At 37.4% G+C, this 27,748-nt stretch overlaps 1 protein-coding gene and 2 pseudogenes across 3 annotated transcripts in view; 2 read left to right on the top strand and 1 right to left on the bottom strand.

Moving 5' to 3' along the window:
• The window catches only part of NSUN3 (NOP2/Sun RNA methyltransferase 3), a 100,532-nt gene that overhangs the window by 53,598 nt on the left and 19,186 nt on the right, over positions 1–27,748 (top strand). The window lies entirely within an intron of this gene.
• Positions 6,388–26,296, top strand: LOC143648856 (tropomodulin-3 pseudogene; annotated as a pseudogene).
• Positions 23,618–24,326, bottom strand: LOC143648495 (diablo IAP-binding mitochondrial protein pseudogene; annotated as a pseudogene).

Genomic DNA, 27,748 nt, shown 5'->3' with positions numbered 1-27,748 from the left:
CCCTGTCTGGTGCTGCCAACCTGCACTTAGCGCATCTGGCCAGCAGATAGCCGCTGGGGTCTTTTCCGTCAGCCCCGCCCCTCCTGGGCAGAGTCCTGTGAAGTCTGCTGCTGTACCCGGTAGATGGGTCTCTGCCTGGAAGGGGAGCAGCGCTGGTGAACTTGCCAGACACCCAGACTGTAGGCTAGCTGTTCACTCCCCCAACGCCAAGGCTGGATGATTGCCAGCCTCTGGGCTCCCTGTGGGTGCTACCCACCACAACCATGTGGAGCGGTTTCCACAGCCACCAGTTGTAGGGGCTGGAGCTGAGGAGGGTCATTTACCTCCAGTCACACCTCCCCGGTGCACTGCAGCCGATCGGGTGGGGATCCCAGTCACCCAACCCACTCGCTCCCCCCACCGCTGATCCTTCACCCTGCCCCCAAACTACATAAAGACCCTCCTAGACTGTTCACACCCTGGGACCTGCAGTCCTGGACATTTTTTCCCCATCTTCTATCTTGTTTCATGGAGTAGGACTCTGGTCCGCCACCTCCCCGGAAGCCCCTCTACCTGTACTTTTGAGTGTTTTATTTGAACATATTATTCTGTAACTTAGAACAAAAACACAACTGCTGTATGTATAATGGGAACTGTTAAATGTTTTACTAATGGAGTTTTGTGATTAAATTTATTTTAGAAAGACAACTTTGTTTCATATAGAGCTAGATACAAGGTAACTGAGAGAGGAAAGCTAATTAGGAGGCTATTGAAAATTTCCAAGTGAGTGATGATTGTCAATAGGCTAGATACTCAAATTACGATACTTTTAACATTTCATAAACTTACCACATTTTATTCAACTTGTAAAATATTACTGATGTCAACAAGAGTTTTAATTATGTTTCCTTAATAATTTGAAAAGCCTTTAATGTCTGTTGAACAAAATGAAACTGATCAAATAAGTAAAGCATTTGAAACATGGGAACAAATTCTTTTGTTTAAAAAATTTGAAGTGTTTCTTCAAGATTTCTAAATCGTGACAGTGAAGTGTGGCAGAGGGTGACCTGGTTATTTTTTACTAGGGAGGAAATGCTTCTTTGTCATTTCACCTAATTCATTTGATGTTTTATGTTCTTTTTGCCTTCCCTCAATCTTCTTTCTGCTGAGAACAACTACTTTTTTAATCCAAATAATTTGACTTAGGCCTGAAAAAACAAGATTACACCAGTTTGTGACCTCAGTAGTACCTGTGACTCTTCTTCCATCTGAGAAAACTTTTCCTGGCAATAGGCCTTATTCTGACACCTACCATATAGGTGTCTGAACTTACCATACTGGTGACCTGAATCACTGAGATGCCTTTATTAAAATTTATAGGCTTCTAATTTTTTTATATCCGGCTAATGTAGGAGTCAAATGACTCCTTTTGCTAGGAGAAAATAGCCCTTATTTTCCTCCAAATAATTATTTTGGACAATGGTTTTCAAACTCTACTCTGTAAAGACAGTGGTTCTGTAGCAGTGTTTCAGGAGCCATCTTATGGGAATAAAGGAGAGATAGCCAGGAGATCCTCGAAGTCTATACCATATCCAGTTAGAAGAGCAGTAGTTTTATCTGGTTATCCTTGTATGATTTCATTTGAAGAAAGTTTCTTGTTACTGGGGAAAAAAAAGGTTAGAAAAAACCTCTTTGATCAAATCATCAGGATTTGGCCCATGGTGAATGTGCTATGAATAAAGAGAGATTGCTTATGTAGATTTTCTTGAAGGCTTTTTATTTCTTTTTCTTTGTATGGGTGAAGAGACTATATTTGATATTAGACCAAAGGCCGTTTCTTGAAATTAGGCAGATCTGATGTGATCTGTGGTCACTGTACTAATTTAAGCAACTCAAAATTGGATTCCTTACAGTTAGTCTTAGAAGAGAGCTTTTAACCCCACCCTTTTATACCCATATTAATGAGGTAATTAATTGTTGAGAAGACATAGTAAACTTGAAATCCCTGAGTAGAAACTGATAATAAATATGTTAAAGCTTATTGTTTATAATTTATTTTAGGAATATCTAATGTCATTTTTCCATTTTATCAGTGCTGTATAAAAAATATTACTTTTTCAAAGTAAAAACTTATTGCTAGTGGGGAAGAGATAATTATCAGTGTTGTTTTTGTTTCCTAGACTAACAAAATAATAGCTACTAGCTATGGTAATGCTGAAAATAGCAAATGTGGTCATGTTTCCTCACCTTGAATTTGCAGAACTTTTTTGATAATCAACAATTTGGTAACTAGGAATTTGATTACTTGCTGTGAACAAATGAAGAGTACCCTCAAGGCTTGTATTTTAGTTTGCTAGCTGCTGGAATGCAATATACTAGAAACGGAATGGCTTTTAACAAGGGGAATTTAATGAGTTGCTAGTTTACAGTTATAAGGCCGAGAAAATGTCCCAATTAAAACAAGTCTATAGAAATGTCCAATCAAAGGGATCCAGGGAAAAGATACCTTGGTTCAAGAAGGCCGATGAAGTTCAGGGTCTCTCTCTCAAGTGAGACGGCACATGGCAAACACAGTCAGGGCTTCTCTCCTGGCTGGAAGGGCACATAGCGAATACGGCGTCATCTGCTAGCTTTCTCTCCTGGCTTCCTATTTCGTGAAGCTCCCCGGAAGGCGTTTTCCTTCTTCATCTCCAAAGGTTGCTGGCTCGTGGACTCTCTGAATCTCATGGCTTCATCGTTCTGCTCTCTCTGAGTCTCTCTGAATCTCTCATTCTCCAAAATGTTTCCTCTTTTATAGGACTTCAGAAACTAATCAAGACCCACTCAAATGGGTGGAGACATGTCATCCCCTAATCAGTTTAACAACCATTCTTAACTAAATCACATCAACCAGGGAGATGATCTCATTACAGTTGCAAATATACAGTATTGAATAGAGATTATTCTACCTTTATGAAATGGGATTTATATTAAAACGTGGCTTTTCTTAGGGGGCATATTTCCTTTCAAACCAGCACAGCTTGTAAAATAATACTTTTAAAACTGAGGATATGTAAACTCAGAGTATTAAAAGAAGAATATAGAATACCTAGAAATAGGTAAAAGCTAGAGAATGGGGAGTAGTTACCTAATATGTACAGAATTTTTAATGAGGTTGAATTTAAATGTTTGGGAATGGACAGAGGTTGCTCATATGAATTTGGTTGAAAGGAGTTGTTTAGAGTCGTGTATATCACCAATTAACACTACAAATATAAGTTCTCGCATGAACTACTACAAATGTACAACACTTGTACAAAGAGTTAATAATAGGGTGGTATATGGGGAAAAATTACCTCTTGCAAGCTACAGACTGTAGTTAGCAATAAAACCATAATATTCTTTCATCAATAGTAACAGGTGGACAAAAGCAAAAAACAAGACACTGAGGATAGCACTAGATAACTATCATCCTAAAATTATCTATGCTGTAGATGCTTAAGAAACTAGAACTTAATTTTGAATCTGCATTTATTTTACAGATTTTACATGAGCTTTAACTTTTCACCTTAATGTTTTCTTTGGTCTTAGTACATGATATAGTTAAGGATTCTTTATTTGCTTTCTGGCTCAGACTGCTGTTTGCCAGCAGAAATAGTAAACTGACACAAAATAAAATGATAAGAAACAGGCAGTGGAAAAATGAAAGAAACGGAAACTGCTGAAACAGAACAAAAATTGAAAAATTGTAAAGGAACACTACAATCAAACCGTATAACTTGAGAAAAATTTGTAACTGGAAAGTAAATGTGAATGAAACAAAAATCCCAGAAATACTTAGAGGAAGAAAAGAAATGAAATTTAAATAAATTATTCTTTTAGGGTTAGGAAGAAGCAAAAATAAAATGGGGGGCGTAACTCAGAAACAAAATCGTGAGGGAACTCAGAAAAGTTTTGTAAAGACATGATTACATCTTAAGGTTATTTTTGGTACCACATATCTCAATATTGAAATAGTGGCCATGGTTTTCCATTGAGTCAAGTTTACTTACCGAAGGTAACCAAGCTTTCCTACCCAATGAGAAATATGGTCACATTTGTTAAGTAGTAACTTTTATTTTAAAATTATTTTACATTCTGTAGCAGTTTATCCATTTACTCATATTAGCAAGAGGAAAATCTTTCTTTCCAATTTTTATAATTTGCTTGTTGGGAAAACTTTATTTTTACCTCTAAATAAAGCCTTTGGCCTATAATTTTTCTGCCTTTGCTTTAACCTAAGAGTTAGAAGTTGTTTGAGCTTTTCCCCACTCAGAATTTTCAAGTGTTAGTTTAAATATATTCTTTTGTTTTGTATGAAAAATTCTCTCTGGCCTGCCTCTTAATTAAAGCAGCATTCATTTATTAATTTAATAAATGTATTTTAAGAGCATGTTCCTGTTGTGTTATATATAAAGAATACAGAATCAACATAACATAAACTCTGTTTTTGAGGAGCTAAAGGTTTATTGCTTGGAAAAAACAGAGGAGGGAGAAATTCAATGAGGAATTAGTTTTAACAATGGCACATGTCTGAGTAATCCACAACCCTAACAAGATATAGAACATTTTCATCACCCTAGAAAACTTCCAAATGCTCTTTCATAGTTCTTTCATTCCCTTTCACAGTCCATTCATTCCCTTAACAAAGTCTGATTTCTTTTACCTTAGCTTAGTTTTGCCTATTCTTGAACTTCATAAAAATGGAATCAAACAACATGTTCTCTTTTTTTTATCTGGCTTCGCTCAACATGTTTCTGAAGTTTATTCATGTGTATGTATATCAGAAGTTTGTTACTTTTTATTATTGAGTAGTATTTCCATCATGTGAGTATACCTAAATTTGCTTATCCATTCTATTAATGGGCATTTGGGCTGTTTTCAGTTTTGGGCTATTATTAATACAACTGCTATGAACTCTCTAGAACTAGTTTGCAGGGTTTGTGTGTTTATATTTGTACATATGTTTTTATTTCTCTTGAATGTATAGTATGATGCCTTGATTAGAAAATCAGTTGAGCCTATAAGTTTAGGTCTATCTCAAAAAACTACTCCAGGAATCTATTTATCTTTCTGTTAGTACAATACTTTTTTGTTTACTGTAGCCTTATAGTACATCTTGAAATCAGTTTATGTAAGTCTTCTAACTTTGCCCCTTCCGTTTCCTGGACCCCAAATTGATTTTTATTCTAAGTGTGTTAAGTATCCATGCAAATTTTAGAATCGGCTTGTCAGTTTCTACAAAGAAAGCCTCTGGACTTTTGAATTGGATTACACTTACTCTATAGACAAATTTGGGGAAAATTGAGATATTTAGTTCTCTGATCCCGTGAGCTTGGTATATCTCTCCATTTGTTTGGGTTCTCTTTTAATTTCTCATACAAATATTCTTTCATTTTCAGTTTGAGATCTTCCGCATATTCATTAAATTTATCCTTAAATGTTTTATGTTTGTCATGCTATTTTATTAATAGTATGTTTTTAAAAATATCTTTCCTTAGATTTTTACTAGTATATAGAAATTAAGTAGATATTTTTATAACGATTATGTATACTGCAACCTTGTTAAATTCACTTAGTGCCAGGAGTTTGTGTGTGCATGTGTGTGTTCTAAATAGAGTCCGTGGATTTTTCTGCAGGCACATCTTCTGTAAATAAAGACAAATTTACTTCTTCCTTTCCAGTCTGTATACTTGTTATTTCTTTTTCTTGTCTTATTGCAATGGCTAGGACCTCTAGGACAGTGTTGAATAGAAGTAGTGGGAATAGATATCTGTGTTGGTTTGAAACTTTTATGTACCCCAGAAAAACCCTGTTCTTCTAATCCAGTCTTGGGGGTACAGACCTATTGTGGGTGGGATCTTTTGATTAGGTTCTTTCCATGGAGATGTGACCCCACCCATTTAAGATAGGTCTTAATTAGCTTACAGGAGCCTTTTAAGAGAGGAACATTTTGGAGAATGCCCAGATGCAGAAGTTTGAAGTGCCATCACAGAAAGCAGAGAGAAAAACCATGACACAGATGTCTGGAGATGCAGAAAGAGGTGAAAGAGTCATTTGAACCCAGAAACCAGAAAAAAAGAAAGCAGATGTAGCCATCTGCCTTCTCATATGACAGAGAAATCCCAGACAGGATCAGTCTTTCTTGAGAGAAGGTATTCTCTTGTTAGTGCCTTAATTTGGACATTTTCATGGCCTTTGACATGCACATTTGTAACCTAATAAATACATTTTATAAACGTTGAAAATATATTCTTCTAATCCAATCTTTCTTTCACAACCCAGAGCTATGGCCTCTTGGGGAGTTCCTTACAGTCACTCGACTGAGGAAGATAAAACTTGGGCCTGGTTCACAGATGGTTTTGTACAATATGTAGATACCATGCAAAAATGGACACTTGCAGTGCTGCAGTGTGCCTTTTTGGGATGTTCTTGAAGGACGATGGCGAGGGGAAATCCTCCCAGTGGACAGAACTTCGAGTAGTGCCCCTGGTTGTTCATTTTGCTTGGAAGAATTAGCTAGAGGTGTGTTTGTACACTGACTTTTGGGCTGTTGCTAATGGTTTGGCTGGATGGTCAGGGGCTTGATTGGAAAATTGGTGACAAAGAGATCTGGTGAAGAGGTATATGGATAGACTTTTCTGAGTAGGCAAAAACATGAAAATACTTGTGTTTCATGTGATTGCTCACCAGAGGGTGACTTCAGCAGAAGAAAGTTTTAATAATCAAGTGGATAAGATGTCCCCATTCTGTGGATTCAAGTAATCCTCTTTCCCCATCCACTCCTGTCATTGCCCAATGGGCTCATGAACAAAGTGGTCATTGTGGTAGGGATGAACATATGCATGGGGCAACATGGACTTCTACTCACCAAGGCCAACCTGGCTATAGTCACTGAGTGCGCCAGTCTGCCAGCAGCAGACACCCACACTCAGCCCCTGATATGGCACCATTCCCCAAGGTGATCAGCCTGCTACCTGGTGGCAGGTTGATTACATTGGATCACTTCCATCATGGAAGAGGCAGCAGTTTGTTCTAACTGGAACAGACACATATTCCAGATATGCATTTGCCTTCCTTGCATGCAATGCTTCTGCCAAAACTACCATCTGGGGACATGCGGAATGCCTTATCCACCATCATGGTATTCCGTACAGTATTGTTTCTGATCAAGGAACCCACTTCATAGCAAATGAAGTGTAGTAATGGGCACATGCTCATGGAATTCTCTGGTCTTAACCATGTTCCCCTTCATCCAGAGGCAGCTTGTTGATAGAATGGTGGAATGGCCTTTTAAATACTCAATTATGGCACTGTGCTGGTTTGAAACTATTAGGTACTGCCAGAAAAGCCATGTTTTGATTGTGATCAAATCTTGTGGGGGCAGCCACTTCTTTTATTCCAGATTCAATATTGTAGGGTGGAAACTTTTGATTAGATTACTTCCATAGATATGTGGCATACCCAATTTGTACTTGTGATCTTTTGATTGGATGCTGATGTGACTCCATCCATTCATGTTAGGTCTTGATTAGTTTGTGGAGTCCTTTTAAAGGAGAAACATCTTGGAGAAACCTCAAATGCAAATACTTGGAGAACAGTTTGCTTCAGAGCTGATTGAGATACATGTTTGGAGATGCTTGGAGTGCCGACAGAGAGAGCAGATGGCTAGACTCAGGCAGAGAGTCCAGCAGATGTCAACTTTTGCCTTCCCAAGAGATCTAAGCAAGCCAAAACTTAGAGAGAGCCAAGGGAAGGCAAGAGATGAAAGCCAGCCCAGGAGAGACAGTGAGGAACTCCCACAGGAATAGAGGCTGAAAGCAATGGAGCCCAAGAACAAGGGATGAGCAAAAACCAGCCTTGTACCTTCCCTGTTGACAGAGGTGTTCTACATGGCATCAACTTTTCTTGAATGAAGGTAACCTCTTGTTGATGCCTTAATTTGGACATTTTCTCAGGCTTAGAACTATAAAATTGTAAGGTAATAAATTCCTTTAGTAAAAACCAACCCATTTCTGGTATTTTGCATTCTGGCAGCTTTAGCAATCCAAAGCAGGTTTTGATACTGGTACAGATTTTGAAATAGCTTTTTAAATGGATAAAGGGAAGATTCTGGAAGAGTTTTGAGGTGCTTGATAGAGAAGGACTAGAATATTTTGAGGAGACTATAGGTAGAAATGTGGACTCTAAAGATACATCTGATGAGACTTCAGACAGAAATAATGAATGTGTCATTGAAAACTGGAAGGAAAGCAACCCTTGTTTGCAAATGGCAGAAAATTTGGCAAAATTAGGTGCTGGAATTGGAATTTTAGAAGGCAGAATTTGAGAGCAACGAACGTAAATATTTAGCAGAAGAGATTTCCAAACTAAAGTGTTGCAGCCCGGTTGCTCCTGAAGCTTACAGTAAAATGCAACAGGAAAGAGTTAAGAATTGAACTCCTGGGGACAAAGAAAACAGAAATTGGAGGTTTGAAAAATTCTGGGCTTCCAGAAAGTGAGACCCCAGTAAAGGGCCCGTTTAACCAAACATGGAGGAAGACAGCCATTACAGGACAAACAAAAACTGGAGATGGAGTTATCCAGAAAGGATTTGTGAAAATTCCTGTTGTCTAATGATTATGATCCCTACATACCACAAAGAAAATCGACAAGACTGTTGTGGGATCTGGAACCACTGCCAGTCTAGACTAAAAGGGACAAAAGGGACAGATGGAAGGAAAAATGACTTCAGACACAGAACCGTGGAAGCTAAGCTCTGAAGCCAAGAAACCTTCTGTCAGGAGAGCACTTGGTGAGGGTGAGTTTGCCCCAAAGGCAAAGGGTGGGCCTTCTACCTAGGTGCTCAGAAAGACTTTTGCTGCCCCAGGCCTCAGAGAAGGTGGAGCATGTAAACCTAGGGCTGAGGAAATGGCAGAGAGTCCAGCTGCTGCCCCCATGCTTGGAGAGGGTGGAGCTGAGAAAAAAGTAATCCCCCGCACAACATGCCCCCATGTTGCAGCTCACACCAGCATTTAGAGGGAGAGTGAGGCCTATGTGTAGGAGCTTGGAAAGGGAAATGGAAAAGCAATGGATCCCAGGAGCAAGGGACCAGCAGAAGTTGCCACGTGCCTCCCAGCTGACAGAGACATCCCAAACACCATTCAGTCTTTTTGTTGAAGTCAAGGTCTCTTTCTCTGGATGCCTTACTTTGGACTTTTTTTTTTTTTTTTTTTTTTACCTTTTTTTATTGTATGGTGTAACATATATACAAGGCAAAGAAATAAAAAAGCGATAGTCTTCAAAGCACTCTTCAACAAGTAATTATAGGACAGATCACAAGTTTGTCATGAGCTACCATACTATCCTGTCCTATTTTTCCTTTTAGCTGCTCCAGAATATAGGTGGCTAGAAGGCTTAAATATTGTTTTATCATCACAATCAACTTTTTTTTCCTACTTTTTTTGTTAAAAATAACATATATGCAAAAAAGCTATAAATTTCAACATACAGCACCACGCTGAGTTGTAGAACATATTTCAGAGTTTGATATGGGTTACAATTCCACAATTTTAGTTTTTTTCTTCTAGCTCTTTTAAAATACTGGGAACTATAAGAGGTATCAATTTAATGATTCAGCATTCATATTCATTTCTTAAATCCTATCTTCTGTGTATAATTCCACCATTACCTTTGATCTTTCCATCCCTCTCTAAATTTTTCATATTGGTAGGGTATGTCACTAATATGGGGTAGGGAGATGGGACTATCTGATGTTCGGGAGAGGCTGGGCTAGGTTTCAAGACTTATCTGGATCAGGGACCCATCTGGAGGTTGTAGATTTCTGGCAAGTTACTCCAGTGCCTGGAACCCTTGTGGAATCTTATAAATTGCCCTAGATGTCTTTAGGATTAGCTGGAATGTTCCTGGTTGAAGGTTGGCAGGTTATGATAGGTAGCAAGGTCTACCTGAAGCTTGTATAAGAGCAGATTCCAGAGTAGCCTCTCGACTCTATTTGAACTCTCTGCCACTGATATTTTATCAGTTATACTTCTTTTCCCCCATTTGGTCAGGATGTAATTGTTGATCCCACGGTGCCAGGTCTGCATTCATCCCTGGAAGTCCTCTCCCACATCTCCATGGAGACTTTCACTCCTATTTGTCATGTTCCACATAGGGGAGAGGGCAATGATTTAACTTGAAGAGTTGGGCTGAGAGATTCCAACTAGAGAGACTGAGGCCACATCTGAGTAACAATAGAGGTCCTCCAGAAGTAACTGTTAGGCATACCTATAGGTAGTCTAAGCTTCTATGCTACCTACATAAGCTTCGCAAGAGTAAGCCTCATGATTGAGGACATGTCCTCATCATTTGCCAATCTACTTCTCCATCAGTGTATCCTACAGCCACCTGCATTCATCGGGCATCATGTATAGGGTCAAAAGTCCACAGTTCATCAGCATTCTCAATTTTAGATAATTTAGTTTTTCCTAAGAGAAGGAAAACCAATAAACACACCCAAATAGGAAATCTGAACCTCCCCTTAACTCTTGTCCCTCCCCCCATTATTTACCTCTGCTGTTACTGTGGTTGTGTTGATGGTTTCCTTTTGAACATAGCTCATAGCTTGCAATGGCAGTATTTTCCTTGTACCCTGAACTTCAGCACTCTTTGTACAAGAATCATGTCTTTGAAGTAATTCTTGCAAAAACTAATTCATATTTCTAGTGTTAATAAGTGGGACATGTAGGTCTATACAAATCCTTCCAATCTTGTTCATCCCTAATAAGGTAAAATGCTTATAGACCAACTAGAGAACCATCTTCATTCCTATCCATTCCCTTATACCGGAGTTCAACCTCATTAGCACCCATCTCTAGCTTCTATGTATCTCTAAGTCCTCTATATTCTGTATTATAAACCTCTGATTATACCTTTATGGTGGTCATAAAAGTGGAATCATACAGTATCTATCCTTTTGTGTCTGGCTAATTTCGCTCAGTATTATGTCCTCTAGGGTCATCCATTTTGTCATGTGCTTCAGAATGTCATTTTTTCTTACTGCTGCATAATATTCCATTGTATGTATATACCACATTTTTTTGATCCAGTCATCTATTGATAGGCATTTGGTTTGTTTCCATCTTTTGGCAATTGTAAATAATGCTGCTGTGAACATTGGTGTGCAAATGTTTGTTTGTGTCATTGCTTTCAGCTCTTCTGGGTATATACCAAGTAGTGCTATTGCTGGGCCATAGGGCAACTCGATATTTAGTTTCCTAAGGGACCACCAAATAGTCTTTCATAGTGGCTACACCATTATACATTCCCACCAGCAGTGCATAAGTGTCCAATTTCTCCACATCCTCTCCAATATTTATAGTTTCATGTTTGTTTAATAGCAGACATTCTTATGGGTGTGAGATGGTGTCTCATTGTAGTCTTGATCTGCATTTCCCTTATAGCCAGTGAAAATGAGCATCTCTTCATGTACTTTTGAGTCATCTGTATTTGCGCTTCAGAAAAATACCTATTTATATCATTAGCCCATTTTATAATTGAATTGTTTGTTCTTTTGTTGTTGAGTTGTATGATTTCTTTGTATATACAGGAAATCAAGCCTTTTTCTCATAGGTGATTTCCAAATATTTTCTTCCTTTAAGTTAGCTGCCTCTTTGCCTTTTGACAAAGTCTTTTGAGGTGCAGAAGAACTTGATTTTGAGGAGTTCCCATTTATCTGTTTTTTCTTTTGTTGCTTATGCTTTCTTTGTAAAGTTTAGGAAGTTAAATCCTATTACTAGCTCTTGAAGATGTTTCCCTGCATTTTCTTCTAAAAGCTTTATGGTGCTAGTTCTTATATTTAGATGTTCGATCCATTTTGAATTTATTTTTTGTGTAGGGTATAAGATAGGGGTCCTCTTTCATTCTTTTGGCTGTTGATATCCAGTTCTTCCATGCCCAGTTATTGAAAAGACTATTTTGTCCCAGTTCAGAAAATTTGGGGGCCTTTTCAAAAATGAGTTGACCATAGATTTGGTGGTCTATTTCTGCACTCTCAGTATGATTCCATTGGTCAGTGCTTCTGTCTTTGTGCCATACCATGGTGTTTTGACCACTGTGATTTTATAATAGGTTTTAAAGTCAGGGACTGTTAATTCTCCCACTTTGTTCTTTTTAAAGATACTTTTAGTTATTTGGGGTCTCTTTCCTTTTCAGATGAATTTGGAAATTAGCTTTTCAAAATCTTCAAAATAGGTTGTTGGAATTTTGATTGGTACTGAGTTGAATCTGTAGATCAATTTGGGGAGAATTGACATCTTAACTATATTTGGCCTTTCCTATCCATGAGCAGGGAATGTCTTTCTACCTATTTAGATCTCCTTTGATTTCTTTTAGTAATGCTATGTAGTTTTCTGTGTACAAGTCCTTAAGGTCCCTAGTTAATTCATTCCTAAGTATTTGATTCTTTTAATTGCAATTTTGAATGGCATTTTTTCCTTAACTCACTCCTCAGTTAAGTCATTATTTGTGTATAGAAATGTTACTGATTTTTGCACATTAATTTTATATCCCACCACCTTGCTGAATTTGAAGTAACTTTGCTTCAGATTTCTCAGGATCTTCCTAGTATAGTATCATATCATCTGCAAATAATGAGAGTTTTACTTCTTCTTCTCCAATTTGTATGCCTTTTATTTCTTTGCCCTGCCTGATTGCTCTAGCTAGAACTTCAAACACAGTGTTGAATAATAGTGGCAACAGTGGGCATCCTTATCTTGTTCCTGATCTTAGAGGGAAAACTTTCCATCTCTCTTCATTGAGTATGACGCTGGCTATTGGGTTTTTATATATTCCCTTTATGATATTGAGGTAGTTACCTTTGATTCTTATCTTTTGGAGTGTTTTTATCAGAAAAGGATGCTGAATTTTGTGAAATGCTTTTTCAGCATCAATTGATATGATCATGTGATTTTTCCCTTTCAATTTGTTAATGTGCTGTATTACATTAATTAGTTTTCTTGTGTTGAACCATCCTTGAATTCCTGGTATAAACCTGCTTGGTCATGGTATATAATTCTTTTAATGTGCTGTTGGATTTGATTTGCTAATATTTTATTGAGAATTTTTACATCTATGTTCATTAGGGAGATTGGTCTGTAGTTTTCCTTTCTCATAGCATCTTTACCCAGTTTTGGTATTTAAATGATAAAAGCTTCATGAAATGATTTAGGTAAAGTTTCTTTTTCCTCAAGTTTTTGGAAAAGTTTGAGCAGGCTTGGTGTTAGTTCTTTTTGGAATGTTTGATAAAATTCCCCTGTGAAGCTATCTGGCCCTGGGCTTTTCTTTGTAGATTTTTGATGACTGATTGAATCTCTTTACTTGTGATTGGTTTGTTGAGATCTTCTGTTTCTTCCTGAGTCAGTATAGCTTGTTTGTGTGTCTTCAGGAATTTGTCTGTTTCAGGAATTTGTCTGTTTCATCTAAGTTGTCTACCTTATTGGCATATAGTTGTTCATAGTATCGTTTTATGATTTATTTCTTCAGCATCTATGATAACACACCCCTTCTCATTTCTGATTTTGTTTATTTGCATCCTCTCTTGTTTTTTTCTTTGTCAGTCTTGCTAGTGGCCCATCAATTGTATTGATTTTTTCAAAGAACCAACTTTTGGTCTTATTGATTCTTTCTGTTGTCCTTTTGTTCTCCCATTCATTTATCTCTGCTTTGTTAATTCTCTTCTTCTGTTTGCTTTGGGGTTAGTTTGCTGTTCTTTCTCAAGTTCCTTCAGGTGTGCTATTAAGTCCTCGATTTTTGCTCTTTCCTGTTTTTTAATATAGGCATTTAGGACAATAAATTTCCCTCTCAGCACAGCCTTTACCACATCCCATAAGTTCTCATAAGTTGTATTCTCCTTTTCATTTGTCTGCAGATAGCTACTGATTTCTCTAGCAGTGTCTTCTGGTTGTTTGAGAGTGTTATTTAATCTTCATATTTGTGAATGTTCTCATTTTGATGGTTATTGAGATCCAGCTTCATCCCATTGTGATCATACATAGTAAGTGCTTTGAATAATTTCATTGTTTTTAAATTTCTAAAGACCTGTTGTGTGCCCAGCATATCATCTATCCTGGAGAATTTTTCATGAGCACTAGGAAAGAATGTATATCTTTGTGCTTTGTGGTGCAATGACCTATATGTATATGTTAGATCTAATTCATTTATCAAATTATTTAACTTCTCTGTTTACTTGTTGATCTTCTGTCTGGTTGTTCTATCTATAGAGGAGAGTGATATATTGAAGTCTCGTACTAGTATTATTGAAACATCTGTCGCTCCCTTCAGTTTTGCCAATGTCTGTCTCATGTCCTTTGGAGCTCCTTGTCTGGGAGCATAAATATTTATGATTGTTATATCTTCTTGGTGAATTGACCCTTTAATTAGTTTATAATGTCCACCTTTATCTCTTATGATGGCTTTACATTTAAAGTCTATTTTGTCCAATATTAATATAGCTACTCCTGCTTTCATTTGGTTCCAACTTGCATGGAAAATCTTTTTCCATCCTTTCACTTTCAATCTATTTGTATCCTTGTGTCTAAGATGAGTCTCTTGTAAGCAGCATATAGCTGGATTATGTTTCTTAATCCATTCTGCCAATTTGTATCTTTTAATTAGTAAGTTTAGTCCATTAACATTCAAAGTTATTACTGAAAAAGCATTTCTTGAATCCACAACTTATCTTTTTTATTTTATTTCTCAGATCTATATATTCTTTTCCCTCTTTCTCTCTGTATTCTTTAAATTACCCTTAGTGGTACTCTTCAATTCTGAGCCCTCCTCCAGACCTCCCTCTCCTGTCTTTTTTTTTTTTTTTCAACTGGCAGAACTCCTTTTAGTATTTCTTGTAGGACTGGTCTCTTGACATATTTTTTCAGGACTTCTTTGTCTGTGAAAACTTTAATCTCTCTTTCAGTTTTGAAGGACAATTTGGCTGGGTACGGAATTCTTGGCTGGAAGTCTTTCTCTTTCAGGATCTTGAATATATCATACCACTGCCTTCTCACCTCCAGGGTGCTAGTTGTGTAGTCTGACCTTAGTCTTATTTGGTTTCCCTTGTATGTAATTGATTGTTTTTCTCTCTTGCCGGCTTCAGGATTTTCTTCTTCTTTTTAACATTTAACAGACTGATTGGTATATGCCTTGGGGATGACCTATTTGGATTTATTCTGTTTTGAGTTCGTTGTGCTTCTTTCACTTGTCTATTTATGTCGTTTATGAGGGTTGGAAAGTTTTCCCCCATTATATCCTCAACTACTCTTCCTAACCCTTAACTCTTCTCTTCTGGGACATTTGCATGCTTTGTTTAGTCTGTCATTTCCCTAAGATCCAATTCAAATTTTTCCATCTTTTTTGCCATTTCCTGTTTTGAGTCTTTGAAGTCAAATATCCTGTCCTCTATATCACTTATACTTTCTTATGTCTCTTCAAATCTGATGTTGTGTACCTCTAGTATGTTTTTTATTTGGTCAACAGAGCCTTTAATCTCTGTGCTATCTGCTATTTCTCTATTTATTCTTTCAAATCCCTCGTTATGCTCTTCTGCTGTCTTCCTGATTTCCTTTATGTCATTTGCTATCCCACTTATTAAGTAGAGTTGTATGAACATCTTTGATTAGTTGTTCCAATATCTATGTCTCCTCTGTTGTTTTAATTTGGTATTTAAGCAGGGCTATATCTGTCTGCATTTTGATATACTTAGTGATCTTCTCCTGTCTTCATGGCATGTAAATATCCTGATTGATTTATTTTGGAATTTGATTTCTTTCAGTAGTCTAAGGCCTTTTGTTTATGGGATGGTTGTACAGCAGGGAGCAATATACAGGGTGGGGCACTCAGTGCCGTGATTTTTTCAGGGCAAGTATAGGCGCAGGTTGGGTATGTTATGCTGGTGTTTGTGAATGTGGAGATCCAGTGGCCACGGAAGAGGTAGCTGTCTGGGTGCACCAGTCTGGGGGGTGTAACCCTGGTGTATGCTGGTCTAAGGCATGGGGCCATTTGTGCACATATATAAAACTGTGGCAGCACGTTGGCATTACGCCTTCATGGATTTGTGGCATATGTGACACAGCTGCTCAGGTCAGCACTTTTTCGCAGTTGGAAAGTGTGGCTGAGGGCCGTGAGCCTGTGCAGTTCTAGGAATGCTGTAAACTGAGGTTCCCAGAGCTGAATGACATGAATCGAGGCCTGTATATATGTGTGGGTGTAGGAGTGCCATACTGATGCACAGAACTCAGGGGGGATTGGGTGAGGCTGTGTGACACTATGGGGAGGGGGACAGGGGTAGCCTGGGTATGGAGGTTAGTGCCTGCAAACTTTATGCACTGACAATAGCCTGCGGGGAACAGGGAGGGGGGACAAAGTACTTGGGAGGGATGCAGGAGAGGGGAGTTGGGCTGCACTTAAGGTGAAGTATGTGGCAGGTAACGTGCACTGGGGGCTGGTGGGGTGGAAGCACCTGGAGTGCAGGAAATGGGAGTGGGTGATGGGGTTCGGGTCCATAGGGTATGGGGTGAGTCGTTGGTCATGGGGCAGTGCTTGTGAGGGTAGCGTACCCAAGGACACGGCCTGGCTTACTTCCTAGTCCCTGGCTCCTGTCCATACACTCTCATGGGCTCTGTGCCTCCACGCCAGGCTCCAGCTTTCTGCCTCTCAGTTGCTCAGCCTCTGCAACTAGGACTGCCCTAAGTGGACAGAAGACTCTCCCAGGTCAGCCACACTCCCGAATCATCACCTCAGTCACCTTCCTGTCCCTTCTCTAACTTTTTCATGGAGCAAGGCTAATCTCAAGCTACCCTATTCGGCCATCTTCCCAGAAGTCCAATTTGGACATTTTTATAGCCTTAGAACTGAAAACTTGTTACTAAATAAATCCCCTTTTTAAAAGCCAACCCATCTCTGGTATATTGTACCCCACCAGCATTAGCAAACTAAAACACCAGTATTCACAGTTCCAAGAATCATGGAATGGAAATGAGATTGGCAGCATTCACTCTCACTCCTAGTGTTCCACTAGGAATATTTTTACTTTCTGTCCCTGCAACATTGGGCTCTGTTGGTCTACAGTTCTTAGTTCCAAAAGGAGGAGTGCTTCTACTAGGACACACAATAATAATTTGGTTGAACTGGAAGGTAGTACTACCACCTGGCCACTTTGGGCTTCTCATGCCTCTGAATCAACAAGCAAGGAAAGGATTTACTGTACTGGCTTGGTTAGTTGATCCTATCAAGAGGAAATAGAACTGTAACTATACAGTGGAGATAATGAAGAATTTTCCTGGAATACAGGAGATCCTCTAGGGCATCTCTTAGTATTACTATGCCGTGTGTTTAAAGTCAATGGAAAACTATAACAACGCAATCCAGGTAGGACTATCAATGACCCAGAGACTTCAGGAATGAAGGTTTGGGTCACCCTACCAGTCAAAGAACCATGGCTAACTGAAGTGCTGACTTAGGGAGAAAGGGTAGTGGAAGAAGGTAAGTGATAAATATGAACTATGACAGTGTGACCTGACACAGAAATAAGGACTGTAGTGGTATGAATATTTGTTCCTTGCTTTGTTATATTTGTTTGTATTTGTACATAAAGCACATATCTTTGTTTTCTTCTCTAATTTATCTGCTTATTGTATGTTATATTGTTCATGTCATAGTATTTAAGTTATAGAATATCAAGTTCAAGAATTAATGTTACCAAGGACTTGCACCTTATTCTGGGGAAATTTAGTGCATTTCCAATTGTACTCAGAACAATTGAGTATTGTTAGGTGAAAAATATGTCTTATTTTGTTCTGTTTAGAGATTAAATATGGTTTAAGGTAATGTGTCACCTTAAACTGCCAACAGACTTATGCTTCCCTATCTGGAGTTCCAACCTCCTTTTGGAACTAAAACCGTAGACCAACAGAGCTCAGTGTTTGCAGAGACAGAAAGGTGATGTGTCACCTTATCAACTGCCAACTTGATAAGGAATGGACTTACGCTTAGGTTCATGTGTCAACTTGGGCAGGTGATGGTGTCCAGTTGTCTGGTCAAGCAAGCACTGGCCTAACAGTTTATTACAAGAACATTTGTATTGGTTAATAAACCAGAAGGCTGGTTTTTCAGCACATTGGTTGCATGCATGGTTGATTATATCTGCAGTTGGCCAAGGGAAGTGTCTTCTGCAGTTAGTGCTGTTTAATCTAATCAGTCAGAGGCTTTAAAGGAGAAGTCAGAAGAGACTTCTCTCTCTCTCTCTCCACTTCAGCTAGCCAGCCTCTCCTGGGGGATTCATTGAAGACCTTCATCAGAGCTGTCAGCTTACAGCCTGCCCTATGGAATTCAGATTCTTACATCCCCACAGTTGCATGAAACACTTTTATAAAATCTCATATTTACAGTTATCTCATGTTGGTTCTGTTTCCCTAGAGAACCCTAACTAATATGGTATGCTTGTCTTGTTGCTGATAATAGACAGGAATTACTCAGTCTTTAGTGTTTTATAGCTTTTGCAGCCTTACTACCTCTTTCTGTGTTTTAAGGACAGGGTAATTGCTGTAGATATTCAAACAGAAACAGGCTTTGTAGGGTTATGATTACTTTGGCTATTTAGTTTCCTCCAAAATTTTATAAACTTTCAGTCTGTTTCTGGTGGTTTCATATGGCAGTAATCAAGGTATCTTGTTTTTAAGCTGAGAACAGTGGTTATTTTTATGAAGGCCTTTGTTCTCTGCCAGTCCCCCTTCTCCCTTACTTTAATAGTGGCTACCAGGAGGCAATCTTAGGCCTTAATAGGGTGAAATACAAAAGTAATATTTGTTTTGGGGCCAACTCCCATTTTCTGGACAAGAACATGTACTCAGAAGTGTTTAAGACAGGCTTGAGACCACTGTCTTATCTTTGAAAGAGCTGCCTGTTCATACCTACCTTTTTATCACTGTTTTACTTTTTGTTATAGAAACTTGTGGGTTTCATAATTCTGCAATATAAGATCCATAAGCAGAGAGCCTTCCTTAGCAAAAGATCCTTAGCAAATTCTCCAGATATTTCCTACATCCTTTCTTATTAAAATGAACATTTTGAGATTTTCTTCTAGTGACCAGATATATAAGCTTTGTTGGTATGTGGTCTGTCTTCCAAGATATCATAAGCAATGATTTTATTAAATGTTTTGCCATGTCATAGGTTTACTTGCTTTCTAACCTATAATATTTATGACCTTACTGCCTATCCTTGATTGTTGAGCTAGTTCTATATTTTAGATTCCGCCATAGTAACAGCATTTCTGATATAAAATATGATAATCAGTTAAGAACAAGAGAGAGGGAGAAAGACTGAAAAAATTACTAACTTAAACAAAAGTGTTGGCAGGATTGTTTTGGCAACTCTACATTCATCAGGGATCCAGGCCCAATCTATCTTTCATCTCACACTCTAGAGTGGGTATTCTAGCTCTCACTGTTGAATCTACATTGCAGCTAGTAGGAAGGACATTGCTTAGAAGTTGTACCTATTACTTCCACTCACATCTCATGGGTCATGGGTCAAATTTAGTCATATGGCTACCTTTACTGTAGTACAGTGCAGTTTAAAAATTGCATCCTTAGCTGGGTAGCTGTATGTCCATTTCTATAGAAGGAAGTAAGAACAGATATTGGAGAACAATTAGAAGTGTCTGCCCCTTGATCAGATAATATTGAAGGATGCAAAGAGAATAAATAAGAAAATCCTTTGATAAGAAAACATTTGAAAGATTTTACAATAATTGAGATGTGGATAATGAAGGCCTTAACTAAGTGAATTGGAGGAAGATACAGAAACAAGTGGTCAAATTTGCAAGATATTTTCAGTGGAGACTGGAATTTGGTGACTGGCTCTAGAGTGGGAAAGAAAAGTTATCAAGAATGACTGTAGTTAAGAGCTTGAGCTGGAGAGCTGTATTGCTTGTATTGGAGTCCTGGTTCGGACACTATCTCACCTTGTAGAATTTACTTAACTCTTTTGCCTTAGTTTACTAATCTGCAAAGTAGAAATAGTAATTCTTGTCTCTGTACCTAATTGAAAGATTGAATGAGATAACATTTAAGCCCCTAGTTTTAGGAAAAAAGTAAACCAAGGATAGAGTGCTAGGAAGGACTAATATTTAAGGAATAGGAAGAAAAGGGAAAGAAAATATGGAGGCTAAAAAAACTTCAAAGGAATAGGAGATGAACAAAGAAAGTAGTGTCCAGGAAATCCTAAGTGAAACAATGTTTCAAGAAGTTGAGGATGAATGACAATCAAATACTGCAGAATAAAATTCCTTTTGATTTAGACTAATTGTGCACTAATTTTCTCAACACATTTCTGAGAAAATTGGTATTTTAATCTACTTTTTAGCATTGTACAAGCAAATACAAATTATGATTAACTGAATTACCAAAATTATTTGGGATTTTAATAAGGATTCACTATGTTTGCGTTTCTGTTGAGTCTGATTTGTTTAAATTCTTTAAAACCATGTTTAAATGCCAATCTGTGATGAAGATATTCAAGTTGTGTCTCATGATGATATATTTGCCTTCATTTACCTCACCATAAATGCTGTGCAACAGTGTTTTAACAGGTGAAGAATTTATGCTCTGTAAAATGACCAATATTCAAATACCGTATTTCCAAACTCATGATTCTGAGAGTCATAGTTTCAGACCTATTAATTCTTATTTCTTTATATTAAGTGTCTAAAGGTATGTGGTTATTGGGCCAGTTGGAATGATAAAATATATGCATGCAGCATCATATATCTTATTGCCCCAGATTCTATACTTATTTTAGCACTTTTAATATTTGCTTCAGGGTATAACAATGGTAAAGCTTGCAGTCCTTTTCCTGGTATTAGATTAGGGTAGCAGATTAATTAGATTAATTAGCTCTATAACTTTGGGGAAGCCAGAGACTCTTTTGTAAACGTCAGTTTGATAAATTAGGTCATACTACCTTGTACATCTCACAGAGTTTTATAAAGACTGTGTGTGAAATTCTCTTTAAATTAAGTACCATATAAACATATTAGGCTCATCACGTGTTTTTCTCACCATTAGCGTAGCAGTCAGTATCTCATTTGATGATTCCTAGATCAAATCTGTGTATTTTTTTAAATTTTTTAATTAATTTTTAAATTAAAAAAAATGACAAGAAAGAAACACAAACATTCCTAACATATGATCATTCTATTTTACATATATAATCAGTAATTCACAATATCATCACATAGTTGCATATTCACCATCATGATAATTTCTTAGAACATTTGCATCAATTCAGAAAAAGAAATAAAAAGACAACAGAAAAAGAAATAAAACGAAAACAGGAAAAAAAATTGTACATGCCATACCCCTTACCCCTCCCTTTCATTTATCACTAGCATTTCAAATGAAATTTATTTTAACATTCGTTCCCCCTATTATTTATTATTCCATATGTTCTACTCATCTGTTACCAAGGTAGATAAAAGGAGCATCAGACACAAGGTTTTCACAATCACATAGTCACATTGTGAAAGTTATATCATTATACAATCATCAAGAAACATGGTTACTGAAACACAGCTCTACATTTTCAGGCAGGTCCCTTCAGCCTCTCCATTATATCTTGAATAGCAAAGTGATATCTACTTAATGTGTTAGAATAACCTCCAGGATAACCTCTTGACTGTTTGGAATCTCTCAGCCATTGATACTTTGTCTCATTTCACTCTTCCCCCTTTTGATCGAAAAGGTTTTCTCAATCCCTTGATGCTGAGTCTCTGCTCATTCTAAAATCCGTATATTTTTTTTTATTCAGAAACATTCTACTGTATTCTAAAAAATGTGTAAGGATTTACTCCTGGAGAAATATGTGCTGTGTGTCCAATGTCTTCTGGAAGCATTTACCTTCTCAGTTTTCATCTAAATTGTCACTTGGTCAGTGTGATAAAAGAAACTATTTGTAGTTTTTATACGTCTTTCACATTATTATGTAACTAGTTTTCTTTTCTACATAAGTTGCAAGTAGCCTTCTAAAGAGGGGATATAGAATCACTGAAATATTAATTGGATATTAAATAGTTACAAAGGACATTCAGTCCAGTTTCTGCATTGATACTTTTGTGCTCATTTTTAATTTTTAAAATGTCTACAATACTACTTGGTTTTAAAAATGTATAATGCCAGTGAGAGAAAAACTTGTTAGTATTGTGACAAGAAAGGAATCTTTAAGTCTATTTAACATGATTGCTTCCTTTTGTCCACATTTATATCAAAGGAATAGTAGCTTTTACTTTACTACTCTGGTGAGGATTAAATGGTCATGACTAGGAACTGGGAGAGCTGGAAGCAAGTGAGTCCAGCAACCCCCTGGGACACAGATGAGGCAAACGGGTGCATGCTGGGAACCGAGCAGCGCCAAGCAGTCGGCAGTCCCAGATGGTCTGTGAAGGAAATCAGCAGCCCCAGCGGGTGACTTTAAGAAAAATATAGAAATCACTTCTGATTATACTGAATACAGCATAAATTAAGTGACTTTCTACATTGCAGATCATGGCCCTGCCATGATTTGAACACTAACTAGTTGTAGAATTTACTTAATCTCTTTTGCCTTAGTTTTCTTATCTACAAATTAGAAATAAGTCCTTCATAAGGACTTAGAAAAATACAAGGACCTTGATGAAGATGAGCTCCTTGGTAATCTATCAGAAATAGAACTAAAACAACTGGAAACTGTTCTGGATGATTTTGACCTTTAGAATGCCCTTCTGCCTGCAGCATTCTGGCAGAAGAACCTGACTTTAATGTCTACCACAGGTCTATTTGATAGAGAGCACCTTCTTTCATATTTGAAGAAGGAAGCACTGGAGCATAAGAACAGGAAAGACTTTGTGCCTTACTCTGAAAGAAAAAAAGGAAAAATATTTATTCCTGAGCAAAAACCTGTGCAGACTTCTACAGAAGAAAGGGTATCTCTGGATCCAGAATTAGAAAAAGCTTTGACAAGTGCTCCTTTTTTAAAAAAATAATAAGTCCTGTTGAGAGCACCAAGTAGACACTGCATTTTTCCCCTTAATAACAGACCCTGACTCCTTGGCCTGAGCCATCCTTATTTAGAGAAGTCATAGAAACAGAACGAAATCTTACAAACAGGACAGCCGCCAAAAAACTCAAATCCCTTTGGAGAGAGCATATACTGAATCATATTTGAAAACGTGAATAAGGTGGAAAGCTGAGGTTAAACAGCTACTGAAATTATGGGCATGACCAAAAGGTGCCCTCTCTCTGGCCCAAGTTGGCGAGATGTTTTAGGTATGGGATATAAAGATCAGTGGGTGAGAAGGCAGCTATGCTTCATGGGTGAAATGTTAAACAGGGTGCGGTGCCAGAAGGCCAAGACCTGGGTCCAGTGTAAGCCTGAGACCATGGGTGGGGTAGGGAAGTAAGAGGTCAGGCACTCACAACTCAAAGCTGGTGGACCCAGGGTGGCAGGCCTCTTCTCTGTGCAGGGCAAGCTGTGATGACCCTTAGACTAGATGGCATCCACCCATGTTTTCCCCACTGTGTGAGCAGACATGGGCAGTGGTCTCAGACCCTCAGTCCTCCCGCAGGTAAGCCCCCTGCTCTGGCTCTGCCCTCTCTTACCCTTCCTTTTGCATTTTCTGGTGGAGTTCCTCTGTCTGTGCCTCTGCTAACTTGGTTTATGCCTTCTGGGAGAGCAAGTGCACCTCCTGCACCTCCAACTTCACCAGCTGAATATGATTTCTGGCATTTATAGAGGCCTGATCTGCTCCAGTTCGGTATGCAGCTTCTGCTGTCATCTCTGAAAGACCAACTGCAGTCATCCAGGTGATTTCCAACTTAAAGTATTCTTGTTGTTTTGAAGTCATATCGACTCTGGCTCCTATCTTCATCTGCCGTACTTCATCTTCCTCCTATGAATTCACTTTCCCAAGTAAAGTTGTATATTTCCAATAGAGAGAAATAAAGGTGTAAACAGCCTTAGTATACGTGATTGCCTCAATCATTGCATATGTGGTCTGCAACAGAAAGGTAGACATGCTATCTATGCCACGGACACTGTCCTCCTCATTAAAGCATGATTACTAAGAAACAAAGACTTCAATTTCTGTAATAGGAACTGTACACAAGGTTACACCAAACCCAACTACTACAATGTTATGCCATGCATAGCCTTACCAATTCTGAGAAACAGCACTTCATAAAGTTAGCCACAACAGGAACATGTCTATATCTGAAGGAGGAGGATATGTTTTGCGATAGCCAATTCTTGACAGCCGCCATCCCACGGTGGGCGGACGCCGCATGCACACACTGAAAGTGACCTGGCAAGTGCTTCTGATATAAAATTATGTCATCTTGCAGCTATTCTTAGGATGCACAGTTTGATAACAAATACCCAATTCTGTAATATAGTGGCAAACAGTAATGGTGTCAACCAAGAATGTTTTTCAAATGTGCTAAAAGCTGAATAGATTCTTCCAGTATTGTTTGAGCCACAAAATCCAACCAGTGTTGAAGAGAATTTAAAGAGAATTAAAGTAAATGATGCTTGCCTTGTTGACGTTAATTTGAATAATTTAAAAAATATCCCAATTCCAACTCTAAAAAATTTTGCAAAGGCTTTAGAAACCAGCACACATGTGTAATACTTCAGTCTTGCAGCTACTCGGAACAGTGACCCTGTTGCTGTTGCTGATATGCTGAAACTGAACAAAACTTTGAAGAATTTAAATGTGGAGTCCAACTTCATTACAGGAACTGGGATTCTACCACCTATTGATGTTTTAAGAGATAATGAAACCTTGGCAGAGCTCAAGATAACCAATCAGAGGCAACACTTGGGGACAGTTGTCGAAATGGAAATGGCTTAGATGCTTGAGGAAAATGCAGATATCCTTAAATTTGGGTATCAGTTTACACAGCAGGGACCCTGAACCAGGGCAACTAATGCTATTATCAAAACAATGACTTAGTTCACAAGAAAAGAGTCAAAGGAGACCACCAGTAAGTTCACCAGGTATAGGCTTTGGAAGACTTTAAAAGATCACCAAAGTTTCATGTCATTGATATCAGATATAAAACTTCCCTGATGAGAAGGGAAAAAATTGGAAATCTCGTTGTTTGTAAAAATTCTATGTATCTTTTTTCTAGTTTAACTTGTTACCAGTTTCAAACTGTAAAATCAATGGTAGGGGGCGGGCCACAGTGGCTCTGTAGGCAAGAATGCTTGCCTGCCATGCCAGAGGACCCAGGTTCGATTCCCGGTGCCTGCCCATGTTAAAAAAAAAAAAAATCAATGGTAATTTTTGTATTTTGAATCACTATTTTCACTTTCTGCTAAAATCAATTTTAATTTAGCTTAATTGAATGGCTTATGATGAGTCAAGGGTAAAAAAATATATAATTGTAAAAAAGTTTCAAAAGTCTTTTGTCTAGAAGAATTTGAACATTTTGAGGACCAATCTTTTAAATCATAAAGGGACATTCTTGATACTATAATTCTATTTCTCTTTTAGATATGTCACTTTAAAAAGCTTCCCTTATTCCATGACTTGTAAACTTTTCCAGTTTTTTAGACTACATTAACTTGGAAAGGTTGTCTTCTGTGTTCTTTCCTTATAGCAAAAGAACAAAATGCCAGAATTTTAAAACAGATAACTTAAAATCTGGTCATCTGTTTAAGACCAAAAACAGGTCTAGGAGAGAGAAAATATTCAGTGTATTTCAGGTTACTGTATTTCAGGGTTTCAGCAACACATAAATATTTTTTAAACAAAGCCATCAGCTTTGCCAGGTTACATACTTTGTTATGTTCATTTCAGTGTTTCATTTTAATAACGTGGGCATTATTAAATTTTTATGAAATTTGATAGTTATAAAGCATCTATGTAGAAAAACTATTTTCTTCCCTGTAAAAAAGCCTATAATCAGCTCTTGGTTATTTAGGGTAAAATTTAAGAACAAGCTATTATTTAACACATCAAATCAAAGATAATAAATATGATGGAGTTTAAATCTGAGGTGTTTTCAAAACAATCATTTAAATTGATGATTAATGTAAGTAAATTAGAAACTGGCACATGTAAAAATTACTTAGTGTTGCATAGTATAGTAAGAATTTCCTATATGCAATGCAGAATTGGATAACCAGTATTTAATCACTGCTACAAATTTTCCAACCAAAGTATTAAGGAAACTTGTTGTTCTTTATATGTCAGTATGTTTTATTTCATCTTGTACTTTTTTGTCCATATTTTATAAAAGTAATTTTTCATAATAAAAGAAGCCTTCCTGGTGCTCAAAGTATTAAAGTGAAAAATTAAACAGTATTCAATGATGGGGAGACTGATGTGAAACTCTAGATTTGACACACATGATAGAGGATTTGAACTTTTTTCATGCCATATGTCAGGGCAGCCCTTGAAGCACAGTTGGCAGAAGTACTTACCACTAAAGGAGATAAGAAAGGAATCTGAGTAATCTGGCCTCAAAAAATTCAGGCTTTGCTGTTTCATTCACTAGGAAATTTTTCTAATGGAAAGAATCTGGTTTTGAAGTAGGGAGGGGGTAGTTTGTTCAGTTTTTAAAACTTTTTGACATTGAAATTACAAAATTCCTGCTACTTCCACCTGGACCAGCCTATTAATCTAACCAACTAAGAAGTTTCTTTGTAGAATGGTAACAAGCCTTCTTACTTAGTTTCCCTCATAAGAGTTGTGGTGTGTTTTTGTTGTTGTTGTTGTTTTTAAGTTAGTATCCAGTGTTTTAAAGGGGCCAAAGATAAACTTGGCACTGTTTTTTTTCATTTTTAGGCCACTGATGTATTTTAAGTTAACAAGGCTCCCTCCCTCCTTTTCTTCTGTTCTCTTCTTTTCTTGCTCTCTCTTTTTTTTTTCTCCCCATGTATCAGCTTTTGAATTGTACTTGATTTTAGAGACGGCACAGTTAAGACAGGGTTGAAAGTGAGGCATGCAGCAGGTATATAGGCTACCAGGAAGAATCTATCACATAGGCTTTCAGCAAGGCTTCCTTGCTTACACTGTTCATCAACTCACTAACTTGTTAAGTGTCGTCCTCTTCTTCCCGTAAGTTTTTTTAAAATATGAATAAATGGAATCCTACCTAGAATTTTGTACCATACTTATGAGAAATATCTTCACTTATTTATCAAAATATGATGAAGTTAGCATTTATTTATACCGTTCCAGTTCTGAGCTACAATAAGTCAATATATAATTGAAGAAAAGATTTCTTCATGGAGTAACTTTGAAGATGAATATTCATCCAGTTGAATAGAGAAAATCAAGAATTGTGATTATAAAAGAAGAAAATGGTATTTACTTTGATCTTTCAAAATCTGACACCCCTTTACCTTTTAGTAAATTTCAGTATTTCTATCTTGCTCTAAAATTTTACAATAGAATAAATACATTACGTTCTTGAAATAATCTTGATTATCAAACCAAAAATTTTCTAAGACTAAGTTTTGTAGCCTAACCAATTTAAGCTTATCTGGTTATCTAAAAGACTATTTTTTTGTATTTTTAAATTGCTGTTTTTTGAAAAGCTTTTAATTACCCATTTTATAAAATTTTATATGTGTATTTGTCTGAAATTCAATTTTTTCATTGTCTGTATGAAGTTGTATGTATTAAAAAAACTCAACATTAATGGTAAATATTGATATTATTTAAATGGATTTT

Source organism: Tamandua tetradactyla, chromosome 10, assembly GCF_023851605.1.
Source record: "Tamandua tetradactyla isolate mTamTet1 chromosome 10, mTamTet1.pri, whole genome shotgun sequence".
Lineage (NCBI taxonomy): Eukaryota > Metazoa > Chordata > Mammalia > Pilosa > Myrmecophagidae > Tamandua > Tamandua tetradactyla.
Note: the sequence above shows the minus strand (reverse complement) of the source record. Positions and strands in the feature narration are given on the sequence as shown.